The sequence below is a fragment of the Lepidochelys kempii genome, chromosome 8, assembly GCF_965140265.1.
Source record: "Lepidochelys kempii isolate rLepKem1 chromosome 8, rLepKem1.hap2, whole genome shotgun sequence".
In the NCBI taxonomy this organism is placed as follows: Eukaryota; Metazoa; Chordata; order Testudines; family Cheloniidae; genus Lepidochelys; species Lepidochelys kempii.
This window is the reverse complement of record NC_133263.1, coordinates 43189742-43203847: the sequence shown is the minus strand read 5'-3', so window position 1 is coordinate 43203847 and position 14106 is coordinate 43189742.

Here is a 14106-nt window from a genome sequence, read left to right as displayed (position 1 = left end):
ACTGTTTCTATCAAAAATCACCAAGGCGTTTTTGGTCTCAGGCTCATTACACACCAGCTCAGCCTGCCCTGCCCAGCCCTCCCTCGTGCTGTTGTACCATCGACCAATACAGCAAAGATCGGTGCTGGAAAATGGCTGTTCTTAGCAAGAACATAAAACACTCTTGTATGGTTCATGTAAGTGAAAGGTGGAGTCTGCTGCCATGATACCTGGATACCTCCTGTGATGAGGCACCTTCTCTGCACTGGCCCTTAGAGGGTTAAAACCAACCTAGGAAGGCTGAGTGGCAGGCAGTCAAAGGAGTGGCTGCAGGGGAAACAGCCAATTAGGGCGGTGGCTGCAGACAATTAGGTCAGTGGCTGGACCAGCCAATCAGGGTCCAGCCTGCCAATATAAAAGGAAGCTGCAGACCAGAGTGAGTTAGTCTGCTGCAGGGAGCCCTAGGGAGAAGACTGGCTTCACAGGGGGCTATAGAGAGACCAGTACCTGGGGAAGGACAGATGCTAGCAGGGACTGGGAGAGCTAGGGAGAGCTCCTGATGGGTTGCCAGGATTTATGGGCTCAAGGCCCTAGGAAGGGGGCAAAGGAGCTGGAGCCAGAGGCAGGAGCAGAAGGGACTGAGGCTGTGGGGAAGTGGCCCAGGGAAAAGAGACAGTGAGCTGGATGGAAGAGGTAACGGGAGGCTGCTGTTTGCAGGGCCCCCTCCCCTTCTCCCCGAAGGAGTGGCCCGGCTGTGGAAGGCCAAGCTGCTATGAGGAGTGACTGGACTATTGTTGGATTAGTCCCCTGGGAAGGGGGGAACCGGAAGGTGACATGGCTGGACGGCTGTGCCATGAAGCAGATGCCGAGAGAAAGGAGCCGTAACGGGTCTGCAGGCAGAGGCCAGGACGGGAGAGCCGCCACCACCTGATGGCACACCCGCTGAGACTGAGCTAATTCCTGAAATAGCAAGCTGGAGGCGCCAGTGTGGTGAGAGACCCTTTGACACCTCCCAACAAGCATTGCTTTGATTTCTTCCTGTCAGTGATTGATATGATGCCTGTTGCAGAGCCTGTAGGCCCTTCATATAGAAATTAAAACCATAAATTACGTGAGCTGCCCCCCACAATGGGTGGCACTGCAGGCACCTCAGCTGAGAAAACCACTGTTGTTCTCAATGGAAAAACAGAGAGAACTTATTGCCCTTCATAGCAGCAACTCTTCAGAGGTGTGTGAGGGTTAGAGAAAACCCAAGGCAGCTTGGAGAAAAGCCCTAACATTGGAATCTGGAAGCATGACCAGTGAGTGTGATGGACAAGAACTTAGGTGGTCAGAACCGAGTGGAACAGGGCTTCACAGGGACAGGTCTGTTGGCAGGCTGGCATGTTCTGATGGATCCAGTTGTACTGCTCGCTTCCCTACAGTAGATCATTCTTGCTCTCACAGGCATGCACAATTTGGCTCCCAGGGTCAGCAAGGGAGCTGCCACTGACACGGGTTTTCTGCTTGTTCTGAGTCCCAGAATGCACGCTTGAACTGGCCAGAAAGTAGGGGCTTTTCCCTGCAGAAAACTTAGATAGAAAAAAAATAATTGTTTTCATCAAAATTTTTACCTGCAAATTTTGGCATTTCAGTGAAAAGACAAAAAATCTTTTGGTTTTTGGCTGAAATGTTTTTGTCTTTTGCATTTTTAGTAAACAAATCAAACACCTGTGAGGGAAGCAGACACATTCGGCACAAATCGAATTTAGTTAAAAACCCAATTGCCCATTTAAAAAAAAGCGTTTCCCTGGAAAATGTTCCACCATCCCCAGATGAGACAGCAGGTGAGAGAGCAAGAGGATGCCTGCTAAACCACAGTGACCAGAAAACAATCCCAAGTGAATGTCACTTGCGCTCAGCTTCAAAATGGGTTACTTCCTGGGAGTTGAGCTGACTGAGCCAAACCAAGAGCCAGGGCTTCTCTTCTGCTAACTCCTCTACCTGTGCAGCAGCTGTCTCTTCGACGCCATGCCCACCCTCCCAGGAACCCCCCTCTCACTGCTCTGTGAAGCTCTGTGCAAGCTCTGTGAGGTTCCCCTTTGGGTTGTTGGAGATGGAGATGGGGTGGAGCAGAGGCCTAGCCACTCTGCATGGCTCTGTCTCCCACTCACCACCAAGGACTCTGAGAAGAAATTCCCTCTGCAGAGTGCTGCACAGCTACTGGCGGGAGACTCAGCCATGGGTCATGCGGCTGCACCCCAGCACTGTAGCCACAGCATGCCCAGCAATTCCTGGCCCCAAGCATGGAAGGGGTGGGGGTTGATACCAGCACCCCCATCACCTTCAGAGTCATCCCAATTTACTTTCCATGCAGTGAAAAAGCTATTGAAACACCAGCATCTCAGGCACACCTTCCCCTTCAGAACAGTGGGCCCACTCAGAGTCTGTGGTGATGGGGTGTGAGTTAAACCAGACTCCCCTATACCTGATTACATCCACTCTCCCTGTATGGGGAAACCTATGCCCATGTTCCTCAGCGACTGGGGAGCTGCCTGGCAGCAGTGATCCATGTCTCTGCTTCTGCCCTGCTCTGTGGGGCCTCCTAGCTCATCCTCCTCAATGAAAACACATCCTGGGGGGACTCTCCCCTAGATCACCTCCTCAAGGCGGGGGTCTGTACCCTCCACTGGCGAGGCAGGAGAGTCTCAACATCTGCGATCCCTGGAGATTCGGGAGGGGAATCTGCTGGAAATGCATGGAGACCTTGTGTCTCTGCTCCTTCTCCTGGCCCCCTGCTCTCCTCCACCCCCTGTCAACATGGCTCTGCCCTGAAACCTCCTTTCCATGGTGTTCAGCCACACACAGGGCACTCCAAGGGGTTCCAAGCATCCCCATTCCTCACTACTCTGTGGCTTGTGGTGCGGGAATGACGTGTATCCCTACATCCCACCTGTTGGAGGATCTCCGAGGGCCCTCTGCAGAGATGGGAATGGGAAACAGAGGCAGCATCCCTTCTCCCCATGGAAAGCGGGAAACAGCCACACAGAGGGGCCTCTCCATGCAGAGATCAAGGGGGGATAATGTGCCCCAATGGCACAGTGCTGCAATGCCTAGATACTGCTGAAGAGTGCTGGCAGTGAGTCTTGTACCTATTGTTCTGGGAAAGCTCCTCCATGATACTGAAGGGCAGGCTGGAGGAACCATGGGAGATCTGTTCCCAGCTGGTCCTGCCCTGCTGTAACGACAGAAGTTGCTGGCCATGGTTAGATCTATTAGCTGAGAGGGAAGGAAGCCTGGCTGCAGCATATGTATCCATCTTGCAGAGCTAAGGCCTACAGAAAACCACAGAAACAGGTGAAAATGGCCATGTAGGTCAACTGGTCCATTCCCAACACCCCCACTACATGCGCAGCTAAGGAGTCAGAACCCCTCAGCCCTTTTACCCAAAGGACACATCCCACAAAGCCTGTTATGATCTCTGGCTGCAGAGTGACTTATTTTATAGCCTCTTTCTTTTGCTGAATTGATGGGAAGATATTTCTTCTCCATCTCAGCTGCTTTTTGGCCAGTGGCCAGCATGTCTCCCAAAGTTGCTGAGCTCCTCGGAGCCAGCCCCAGCTGCACAACAGGGAGAATAAATAAGAATTTGGAACTCCACCGAGCATTTCAGCAAATTCAAATTTTCTTTCTCCTTTTAAATAAGCCCATTAAATCTGCCACCAAATCCCATTTTGTGACTTTATAAAAATGTCCAGCCTCATAAATTTGGGCAACAGCTAAATGGCAGAGTGCCTCACTCAGAGAGCGGGAGAAAGAGAGAGAGAGAGAAACCACACCAAACCTCCCATGCTGCACACTGCTCCCTAGCCTCATGAACTGGCACTTTAGCTCTGAAGAACTAGGGCTAGCTGGGAATATACCTGTTATGTTCACAGCACACACACATAAATACTCTTGCTGAAAGGCTGCAACATAACACAACTTTATTTCTTAAAATTCAGAATGATAAACCCACAAGACCCCAAAACCAGAGAGAGAGAAAACAGGCTGCTTCCTAACACAGCAAAGCAAAACTCACCCTACCTTGTTTTAAACAACTGGCTTTTCCCAGAATGACACTGATTGCACCATTCACATACTTTGCTACAGAGCCCCCTAGCCTGTAAGGAGGACTGGGATTCCCCCCCACACACACACACACTCACTCTCTCGCTCTCTTAAAGTGATAGCTTGCAATTCCAACAGTCTTCCATACAGCATAAAACTATGGTCTGGATGTATTCCTGCCTGTAGGGTGGGCAGTGGCTGGCAGATTCCATGTCAGCTGCACCTTTCATTTAGTATCAGGATTAGAAAACTGTTTCTGTTTTCAAGCATTTGAAGCCAGTTACTCACCCTTATTCCCTTTGATTCAATGGCTGTAACAATGACCCTTGGTATCTATGTAGAACCTTGCATTTGAGGCTCTCCATTAAAACCCATGTCATCTTGAGGGGCAAGGATTTGTCATCACCCCCACTTTGCAGATGAAATAACTAAGGCACGGTGGGTGGGATTCTTAAAAGCCCTGTGCTCACTGGGAGTTTTGTCATTTGACTTCAGTGGAAGCAGAGATGCAACATCACTGAGTCTGAGAATTCTGGCCAGGGAGGTGAAGGGCCAAACTGAGATGCCTAAAGTTAGGTGTCTAAATCCATATGTGGTGGTACTATAGGATAGATAGATGATGTGTGTACTGGTATGGATAAAGTAAGGTCTAATAAAAAACTCAAAACGCTATTTTGAGGCTCAGTAAATGGAGCTCACTTTTATTTTTTCTTATTTTCCTTTGCCTGCCACAAGCCTGTTACAAATCCCATAAGAAGCTGTTTGGGGACTTTCCTGTCCTTTGGAAATGACTCATTCCATGGCTATCATACCCATGTGATGACTTTGCCCCTATGCACTATGACTTTTGATGGAGGCTGGCCGTGAAAAGTTTGTTGATCTCTGTTCAAACAGGTGTTACACGTGTGTAAACATCTGTCCATCCACTCCCCGCTGCCAAAGTGCTGCCACACTACTGGTAGTATAGAGGTGGTGATATAGGTACTCATGGTGCTGAACCATAAACAGACCGCTCCGAGCTTTCCAATCAAATGTCTCCCATTGCACTGGACACATGGTTCATTGTGATGTGGGGATCAGTAGAATCAGAACATTCAGACCTCTTGTTACCACCTGGGGATACTAGTTCTTTGCTATGTTCAACCTCCTCTAACTGTCTGCTGCTGTAGGCACACCACGATCCCCCATCCCAAGAGCCAAGGTATCTCTCCGGAGACACCCCAAATCCCCCAGTGAGCTTGGGGGGGGGTCTCCACGGGGACATAGTCATGCTCCCATCTGAACAGACTGGATTAGGTGTGTCTGAACCAGTGTATATAAAATAAGACCCAACCACGCCGCTATGCATCTTGTGAACAAAACCTGAACCTTTTGCCAGATTCAATTAAGTTTGTTTAAGACAGGGGTGGCCAACCTGTGGCTCTGGAGCCACATGCGGCTCTTCAGAAGTTAATATGTGGCTCCTTGTATAGGCACCGATTCCGGGGCTGGAGATACAGATGCCAACTTTCCAATGTGCCGGGGGGTGCTCACTGCTCAACCCCTGGCTCTGCCACAGGCCCTGCCCCCACTCCACCCCTTCCCACCCCCTCCCCTGAGCCTGTTGTGCCCTCGCTCCCCTCCCCGCCACCTCCAGAGCCTCCTACATGCCACAAAGCAGCTGATCGGGAGGTGCAGGGAGGGAAAGGGAGGCGCTGCTGGTGGGCAGGAGGTGCTGGGAGCGTGGCGGGGGGACCTGATGGGGGGCTGCTGATGTATTACTGTGGCTCTTTGGCAATGTACATTGGTAAATTCTGGCTCCTTCTCAGGCTTAGGTTGGCCACCCCTGGTTTAAGGGATGATATTTTCATGAAGTGTTAGGATCACTTGTCTCCGGTGTCCTGGCCAGATTCCAGCTCAGATGACGGTTGACATCCTCAGTTCTCCATGCTGTTCCTGGGAGTCTTCTTAACTTCTGGTCCTAAGCCCTTGTGTACTGCTGCTGTGCACTCTGAAGCAACTGCAGTGCTCCATCCCCAGCTATGGCTTCATTTCATAATGAGTCAAATGATTCCCAGTGTGCAAGAGCAGAAATACCGTAATACATTGTTCTCACAGCATTTCTGGCAACCAAGAAGCAGGGATATTAGAACTCTGGTGAGACAGACTGTTCTTGCCAGACTTGGTTTTAGCTTTCTACTTTCTGTGTGATTGTCTGGACCAAGAACCTTAAAAGAATTGCACATTCCAAGTGGGATTCTACCTGCCATCACACTGCACCACTGTATTATACATTGAGCTCTCGGATCCAGTGAGAAACCTGGCCAAAGAGCAAAAGAATGCAGGGCTGATGAAAAGGGGAGTTGCAAAGGTATTGTTTAATAAAGACTGACGTCCTGAAAAGTCAGTCAAAAGATGGTTGTGCAGTTCATCACAAATACATTTATTTACTGTTGAAAGCAAAAATCCAGCTGGAAAACCTGAGTGCAATTCACATAACTAAGGAGGAAAGCAGGATAAGGAACCTGGGAACAGATCTCCCTGTGTTGCCATCAGGGAGTGTTGCCATCAGGTGTTGCTGACACTGAATTCCGGGTACGGAGCTGAGCTGAAGTGGAAAAAAGAAGGAGCTGTCTGTTAGACAGTGTGCTGAAAGTGAATTTGCCATGCCTGCATCCTCGCCTTTGCACTCTTACATACCTGAGCTTGCAAACAGCTTTGGGGAGCGTTATAAAAGCACAGGAGCTCCTGAGCTTTCCTTCATTGTACGGGGCAGCAGGACTCGGCTGGGCGGTGGTGCCTCAACTAACTTAACAAAGATCCTCATTGTCCATTCCTGGAAGCAGCACAGCCAGCCGGGAAGTGCGTTGGAGAATGAAATTTATTGGCCATTGCATGGAATCTGTTTCCTGTTCCCAGCATTAATCTTTCAGAACATAAGGCAAAGACAAGAGGTCCTACAAAGAAGTCAGATCAAAGGAGCTTGCTCTGCTGACCCCTGTATACAGACAGATACATACCAGGGGGTGCTTTCTTGTGCCTAGAGTAGTGGTACATTCCTCAGGAAGGCGGCATGATGGTGGATTCCCTCAGCAAGAGTCAATAATGTGGATAATGCATCCTCAAACAGCTGGCTACATGCAATGTGGTCTAATGCAGACATAAGCAAAGGTGAAGCAGCTGCCCGGGGTGGGGAGAGGAAGGAGCGGGGCCAGAGCCAGAAGGGAAGAGGCAGGGCCAGAGCCTCTTCTAGCCATGCTTCCTGGGATGCTGCCTGGTGCAGTGCAGCGGCTGACTGGGAGAGTGCCTTGCCCCACCCAGGCTCGGCTTCTGGTGACTGTGGTTGAGTGAGCTGGAGACCCCCTGCCCCTCTGGCATGCTCAGAGTCAGCTCCTGTCTCCAGAAGTCGAGCCTGGGCAGGGAGCAGGCTGCCACTGCCCCCGCCCCAGCCAGTCTCTCTCACAACCAACTACTGTTGCACACAGAGCATGCCGGGGGGCAGAGGAGAGCACTGGGGTCCCAAGATGGGGGCGGGATGGGGAGGAGTCACGTGTGGAGATCATGTGTCCTTCCCTTTAGCTGGTGCCCCCCCATAGTGTCTATTGAAGTAAGATTTCAAACAACAAGTCACTTTGCATTGAATGGTCGAAACGTTTTGTTTTGAAAATGTCGAAGGGAAACATTTTGATTTGGGGGATTTTTTTTTTTTTTTGCAAAATGTTTCAGTCGACTTCAATTTTCATTTTTTGGAGAAAAAAGGTTTTGACCAAAAAATGTTGCCCTGCTCTACATCTGGCACCAGGCTCCCTGCATGCACAGAGCTCCCCACTGTCGGCTGTGCCCCTCAGACCCCGTCCATGCACATTGTTCCCCAGAAGCACTCCAGTGCTCTGTCCTCAGTTGGTGCACTCTTTCAGCTCAGGTCAGACATACCGCTCTGCCTCTGAGTATGGAGCTCAGCTCTGCCATTCTACTTCTCGGGATCAGGCATCATGCCTGGGACTATCAGATCCTCTGCACTCTCTTCTCTATCCCCTGGTGTATGGATCTCCCAGCAAAAGCTTCACCTCCTTGGTTGTAAGAGGAAAAAAAGACATATGTGAAATCGTGGAAAGTGTTGTGAATAAGAGCAGGAGGGAACCTCTTTGAAAGATGGTTTAACCATGAACAATGATTACTCCTCTAACTCCAGCTCAGCCTGGGAAATGAAGCTTTAGTCCCACCCCGCCACTCCCAAATAGAGCTGGGTGAAATTTTTCAGTCAAAACTTTTTTGGCAAAAAATGCAGATTTGGCAACTGTGAAAAGTTTCATGAATTCCTGTCAGTTTGCCTGAATTGTTCATGTGGGAAAAAAAAGATTCTGAAAAAGTCTAAATGTTTCCGTTTTTCAATTTGAAACAACTTTTCATTTGGAAATTTCCTTCAATTTTTTTTTAAACAAATCAGTTAAAAATGCTTGAAACCCAAACAAAACCTTTAGCTCAACCCCCAACATTTTTTTACATTTGTGATTCCTTGAATATGTAAAAAAAAAAACAAAAAACAAAAACCAAAAAAAACCAAAAAGAAGCTTTCATTTCAACCCCAATTTTTTTTTCAGAATTGCGGGTGAACCAAAAAATCACAGCTCTTTCCCAATAGCCCTCCATATCAGAATGATCCACTGGGGGGTCATTTCCTTGGTGATGCTGCATGATTGAAACAGGACCACTTATATCATTAATATTGGCAGAGTTAGACAATTGCAACAAACCTGGTACAAAGCATATCATGTACGGTATCAATGGAAAAGTTACAATCTATCAAATATGATTATCCTGTTTGTATGCATGGATCATCTTTGTATCTAAAGTTATGAATATTGACTATGTACCAGTATTTCAAATGGGTTTGCTTCTGGTGTATCCCGGTATATCCCACAAGATAGTTTACATCCAGTCTAGGCAGCACATTATGAATATACCATTCAAGCTGATGGCCCATTAAAGAACACAATGGGCCATAGAATAAGCCTATCCTAATCTGGTGAGCCTTCCTATGGGTGCCTTAGCCAGAATATGGATAATGGCTGCTCCTATGAGTTATCAAAGCATATAAGGGCATGTGACTTGCTCATATGACCCCAGACTCCATCTTGTGCCTGTAATTTTCCACAAACTAAGATTGACAGCATTCTCTCCACATGGGAGAAGGTATAAAACCCCGGAAGCATCTCCATTTTGCCTCTTTCCTGCTCTGATCTGTGAACTATGGACTTACACTAAAAGGAGCATTCCAACCAATCGACTGAGGACCTCCCAATATTTTGGAAGTTACCAGAGACTTTACAAGCCAGCAGTCTGTAACATCACTGCTTCAAACCTGATACAAGAACTCTGCAATGTTTGTATGTATTTGTTTTCCTTGACCATTTTAATTCTCTCCTTATTCTTTTCTCTTATAAATAAACGTTTAGATACTAGATACTAAAGTGTTCACAACAGCATGATTATTGGGTAAGATCTGAGTTATATGTTGACCTGGTGACCTGGCTGATCTTTTGAGATCAGAAGAACATTTTTTTTAATGAAATCCGTTTTCAATAACCACTCATCATAAAGTCTAGTATCTGGGTGGTGAAACAAGGGCTAACGACACTGCCGTTTGGACTTCTTGTTAACCAGTGTGGTGAGACAGAAGTTTACTTCTGGTACTGGCTTAATATATCTAATAATAGAATAATCACCACTTTGGGGTAAGTCTGCACTATTTCTCAGCAGTTCATCCTGAATTTTGGATCCTCAGCTGTGACCCACTGAGGCATGGTGACACCCTGTTTCTGTTTTTCCGAGGGTCCTCTCATTGCTAATGATCGCTCCCCTCTCCAATGACATTTCACAGCAACAAAATACTGCCATGTTCCACTGATGTGCCTGGCATTCAGTAAGACAGCAGAGTCTGCTCAGCTGGACCCAGCTGAGCACAGGAGAACACCACCTGAGCAATGTCTATGATTTTAGTATTCATGAAATGATAAACAGTTCACCTATGTGCATATGACTGTGCCACCTGCCCCCTCCCAACCTTACCAAAAGGAAGCTTAGCTCAGGGTGAAGTGTGCAGCATATGTGATTTATAAGCTTAAAGGGGACAGTCACACTGTGATGATTTGGGGGAATCTGCCTGGATATCTTTAAGAATTCTGGTTAAGGTGATGAAGTTGTTATTATGAAATTGCTGTATGTTGGCATGCCTCTAGAGCTGTATATCCCCCATGGCTTACAAGTCTGTCTCTGCCAGACCAGGGACAACAGCTGATCAATAAGGACTATCTGCACCTGCAGAGGTCTCACATGGGAGAGCCAAAGACTTCTGAGAGGAAACCAGCACTCTCCACTTTCCTGTTGCAGACTGGGTGGTGTTGGGAGAATGGAAAATTCCCAAACAAGACAAAGAGACAGATGGGACAAAGCAGGGCTTTAAAAAAGACACACAGAGAGACACACAGGAAGTTTGGCCAGAAGAGGGGAAGGGGATGGAGCAGCCAAGGTGAGCTAGAGGAGAAAGTCCCATGTTTCAGAGCACACCAGCCATGCACTGCAACAGAAGGATCCTGGATGGCCCCAGATGACCCTGACCACAGCCCAGAGAGTGATCTGGAATGGGGAGGAAACTGAGGCAGGGAATTGCATGTGGGGTTTATTATTTTGGTATAGATTTGTGTATTCTCATGTGATTAAGAGCATGTTCTGTGCATGGTGTGTGTGTTCTGCACACTGCACCCACCATGTGGTCCCCTGCAGAAGTAAATCAGGAGGCTCACACCTTTGGGTGGAGTTTGGGAAGAGGGTGTGTTTAGGATGGTGGGGTATCTTGGAGGTCAGTGCTGGTCCTGGGTCCTAGAGCAGGTGGGCTGCGGAGCTTCATTTCCATGAAGGGGTAACAGGCTGAGAGTGGGTGCCCAGGAAGTATGCCAGAGAGGCCAGGGCTGCAGCCTGCTGAGGCTCACGGAAGCTTCAACTACCCAAGGATTGAGTGTCTGGATCCCTTCTCAGCAGCCCATGAAGCCAACAGCAGATCTGTGACACACCGTGCCCTGGGTGCTGAGCAGAGGCAGGATGCTCAGGCTCATCTCTCTGACATGCCTTCTGACTGGCCATCCCTCTGGAGGCTGAAACAGCCATAGCAATCAGGGCACTCCCTGATCATGATGAATCCTCTGCCCCAGACAACCTTCCACCCTCCTGCCTGTGCTGGAGCTGTTCAAAATTCCTGCTCCTCCACCTTTGTGAAAGGCAGATGAGTATCTTTTCCTTCAGCTGGGGCTGGGGTAGATGTCCTAGGGGTCATCATAATTAAGGCCATGGGGGAAGTGGCATTCGAACCCCTGCTCCTTGCTTCCACAGCGGCTGGTGCCGGGAGCGTGGGAAGGAATGAATAGATGTGCCTCTCGCAACTCAGTAGTGCCCCCTGAAGGGGTAGCGTTGCCTGGTACTAAAAAGTTGTGGCCAGTTCCCTCACTGTGACCCGCACTGAGCAGCTGCTAGACAGGAAGAGTGGCCCAATGGCTGGGGCACTAGCCAAGACCCAGGCTCAATTCCCATTCTGTGCTGCTCAGCTGGCTCCATGTGTGACCCTTGGCCAACAGTGTCTCTGGGCCTCAGTTCCTCAGCTAAGAAATAAGACCCATAGCACTGCCCGACTGCACAGGCGCATTGTTAGAACATCCACATTAATGGCTGTGAAGCACTCAGATGCTATGGCAACAGAGGCCAGAGAAGTACCTCAGACAGATAGATGCATATTGGAGAAGGACAGGTAGGCTGGTGACATCTTCATGGTGCAAGTATCAGTGGAGGAAGTTCTGTCTTGAGCGGAGACTGGCTGAGTAGTCAGGGGAAGGGCCAAATGAAATGCTCTGCTCCTGTCCTCACAGAGTGGGATTTAGCTATGGACCCAGTGGCTTTATGCTGGTCACTTCTGAAGATCAATGGGCCTCAGGGGCCTCAGACACTGAGGCACTTCAGAATGTGTCACCCACCATCTTTCAAAGTAAGCTGGGGTCCCCCAGCAGAAGGGATGGGCACATGCCCAAGCTGGTGGTGAGTGAGCAGAGAGGATGCTCTGGTACGTGCCGTGATCCCTTAAGCAAGCCCTTGTGCACATGGGCCCCTCGCCTCAGCGATGCAGAATCTGGTGAAGGAGACATAGCACCGAGGAGCTCATTGCAGACAGAGAGTGGCTACTTTTCATGCGCTATATGCGTCTGAAACAATACATTGTCTGCAACTGAGTGTAAATTCTTACCTGGGCTGTTTCCTTTTGCCATGCTGTGTCTCCCACTCAGTCTCTCTCTAGAGCTCTTTGGATATATGATATAGCTAAAAATCAAACCCACTGGAAAACTATGCCCAGGCCCAGGCAACCGGGAATTGGCTGGAAACAATCACAGTGTCAAGTCTTGCAAAGATAAATGCCTCCTTGGCTCGTCCAGCTATAGTGTGTCTCAGAATACTGAGCTCATCCTCTGCCTCATGTTTTTATTTCCTTCAGGCTTCAGCAATAATCACACCCTCTCTGATTGTCAGGGATACGCCAGCCCTATAGCACAGCATGGACAAGGCTTGTAAGCAGAAGAATTGGAGAGGCAGAGTGCGACCGGATACACCAGCATGTGTCCCAGCAACCGCAGCTTGGGGGCCTCTGCCCTAGAATTGTTTGAGTATCTCAGGAAAACAGAATGCCGGAGAATCAGGTGCTGTCATGTAATCAGAACATCAAAGATCCTTTGACTAAGCCACACACAAGAAGCTGCTAAGGAAAATATTCCAGCATGTGTCCTGGGGCGAGCAGCAAGAGGCCTCTACCAATCAGGACTGGCTAGGGTTCTGCTGGGAGACCACTGGGAATGTGTGGGGCTTGAGCACATGCTAAACTGGTTGAGTTTAGAGATCCCAGGGATCAGCTAGAGCATCTTAACAGGATATGCTGCCTTGTCTACACTAGACCTTTCAGACATGTTAATTGTAACATGATAGTTACACGTGCTTGCCACACCCCTTTGAATCCTAGTCTAGACAAGGGTACACTTGGGAGAAAAGATCTTGGCTGAGTATTCAGCATCCCTGCAGGGCTGAGTTATCCAAAAATCCTTCAACAGAAAAAGGGAAGATGAGGTAAGATATTCCTGCTATTTCTAAAGGTAACCAGACCTTATCAGTTATTCTCTTTATCTACCATTACGAAACAAAAAGGCCACTAATCCATTTTCTTTCTCCGCTTTAATGGGACCAGAGTCCTCAGACACAGCTTGCATGGCTATCAATCCAGCCTGAGAGGACAATAAACTCCAGAGGCTGGTTCTGCATTGCCCCAGCACCTCGTGCAGTCAGCTACCCCAGCACAGGCTGTGTGAAACGCTGCTGTTGGTATCATGATGCTTGGCACCCACTTTGCACTGCTCCACACGACTGCCCATGTGCAGGAAGTGACACTTTTCCAGACTTTCCATATGTGAACATTTTTGAGCTTTGGACTTTTCACCTCAGTTCTGGATGGGAAATTGTTTGATGTCTTGAAAGTTTGTTCAGGATGGGACAACTGGTCCCCACCTGGCTGAGTGCTGGTGGTAATTCTGGGGCAGGTGTATAGCAGTGAGGGAGAGTATTGGGAACCAGAGCAGAGTCTCATGCTGCAGGTGGCTGGCAAGATGAAGCAGAGGCTTAGGCTGTGGTTCGGCAGATGCTGGAGACCAGGAAGGGACCTATGTGAGGGGTGAATTGTCCCACTTACACCAGCTGCAACTACCTCTGCCTCTGAAGCAACTGGTGCTGGCCACTGTTGCAGTGAGGAGACTGGGGTAGATGGAGCTTGGCATTGACCCAGGCCTGGCAATGCATATGTTCCCTTGCCTGCTCTGGGCACTTATATGGTGGCTTCTTGAAATCTTTAGAAGTTTGCTAGAAGTGCCTCAGTCATGGTGGGACTTCAAACACGGGCTTTGTCCTTCAGATACTTCCATGGGCTCCCTCTGCTTCTCAGCCCAGGCTGGGGCCTCATTGCAGCATGGTACATTAGTT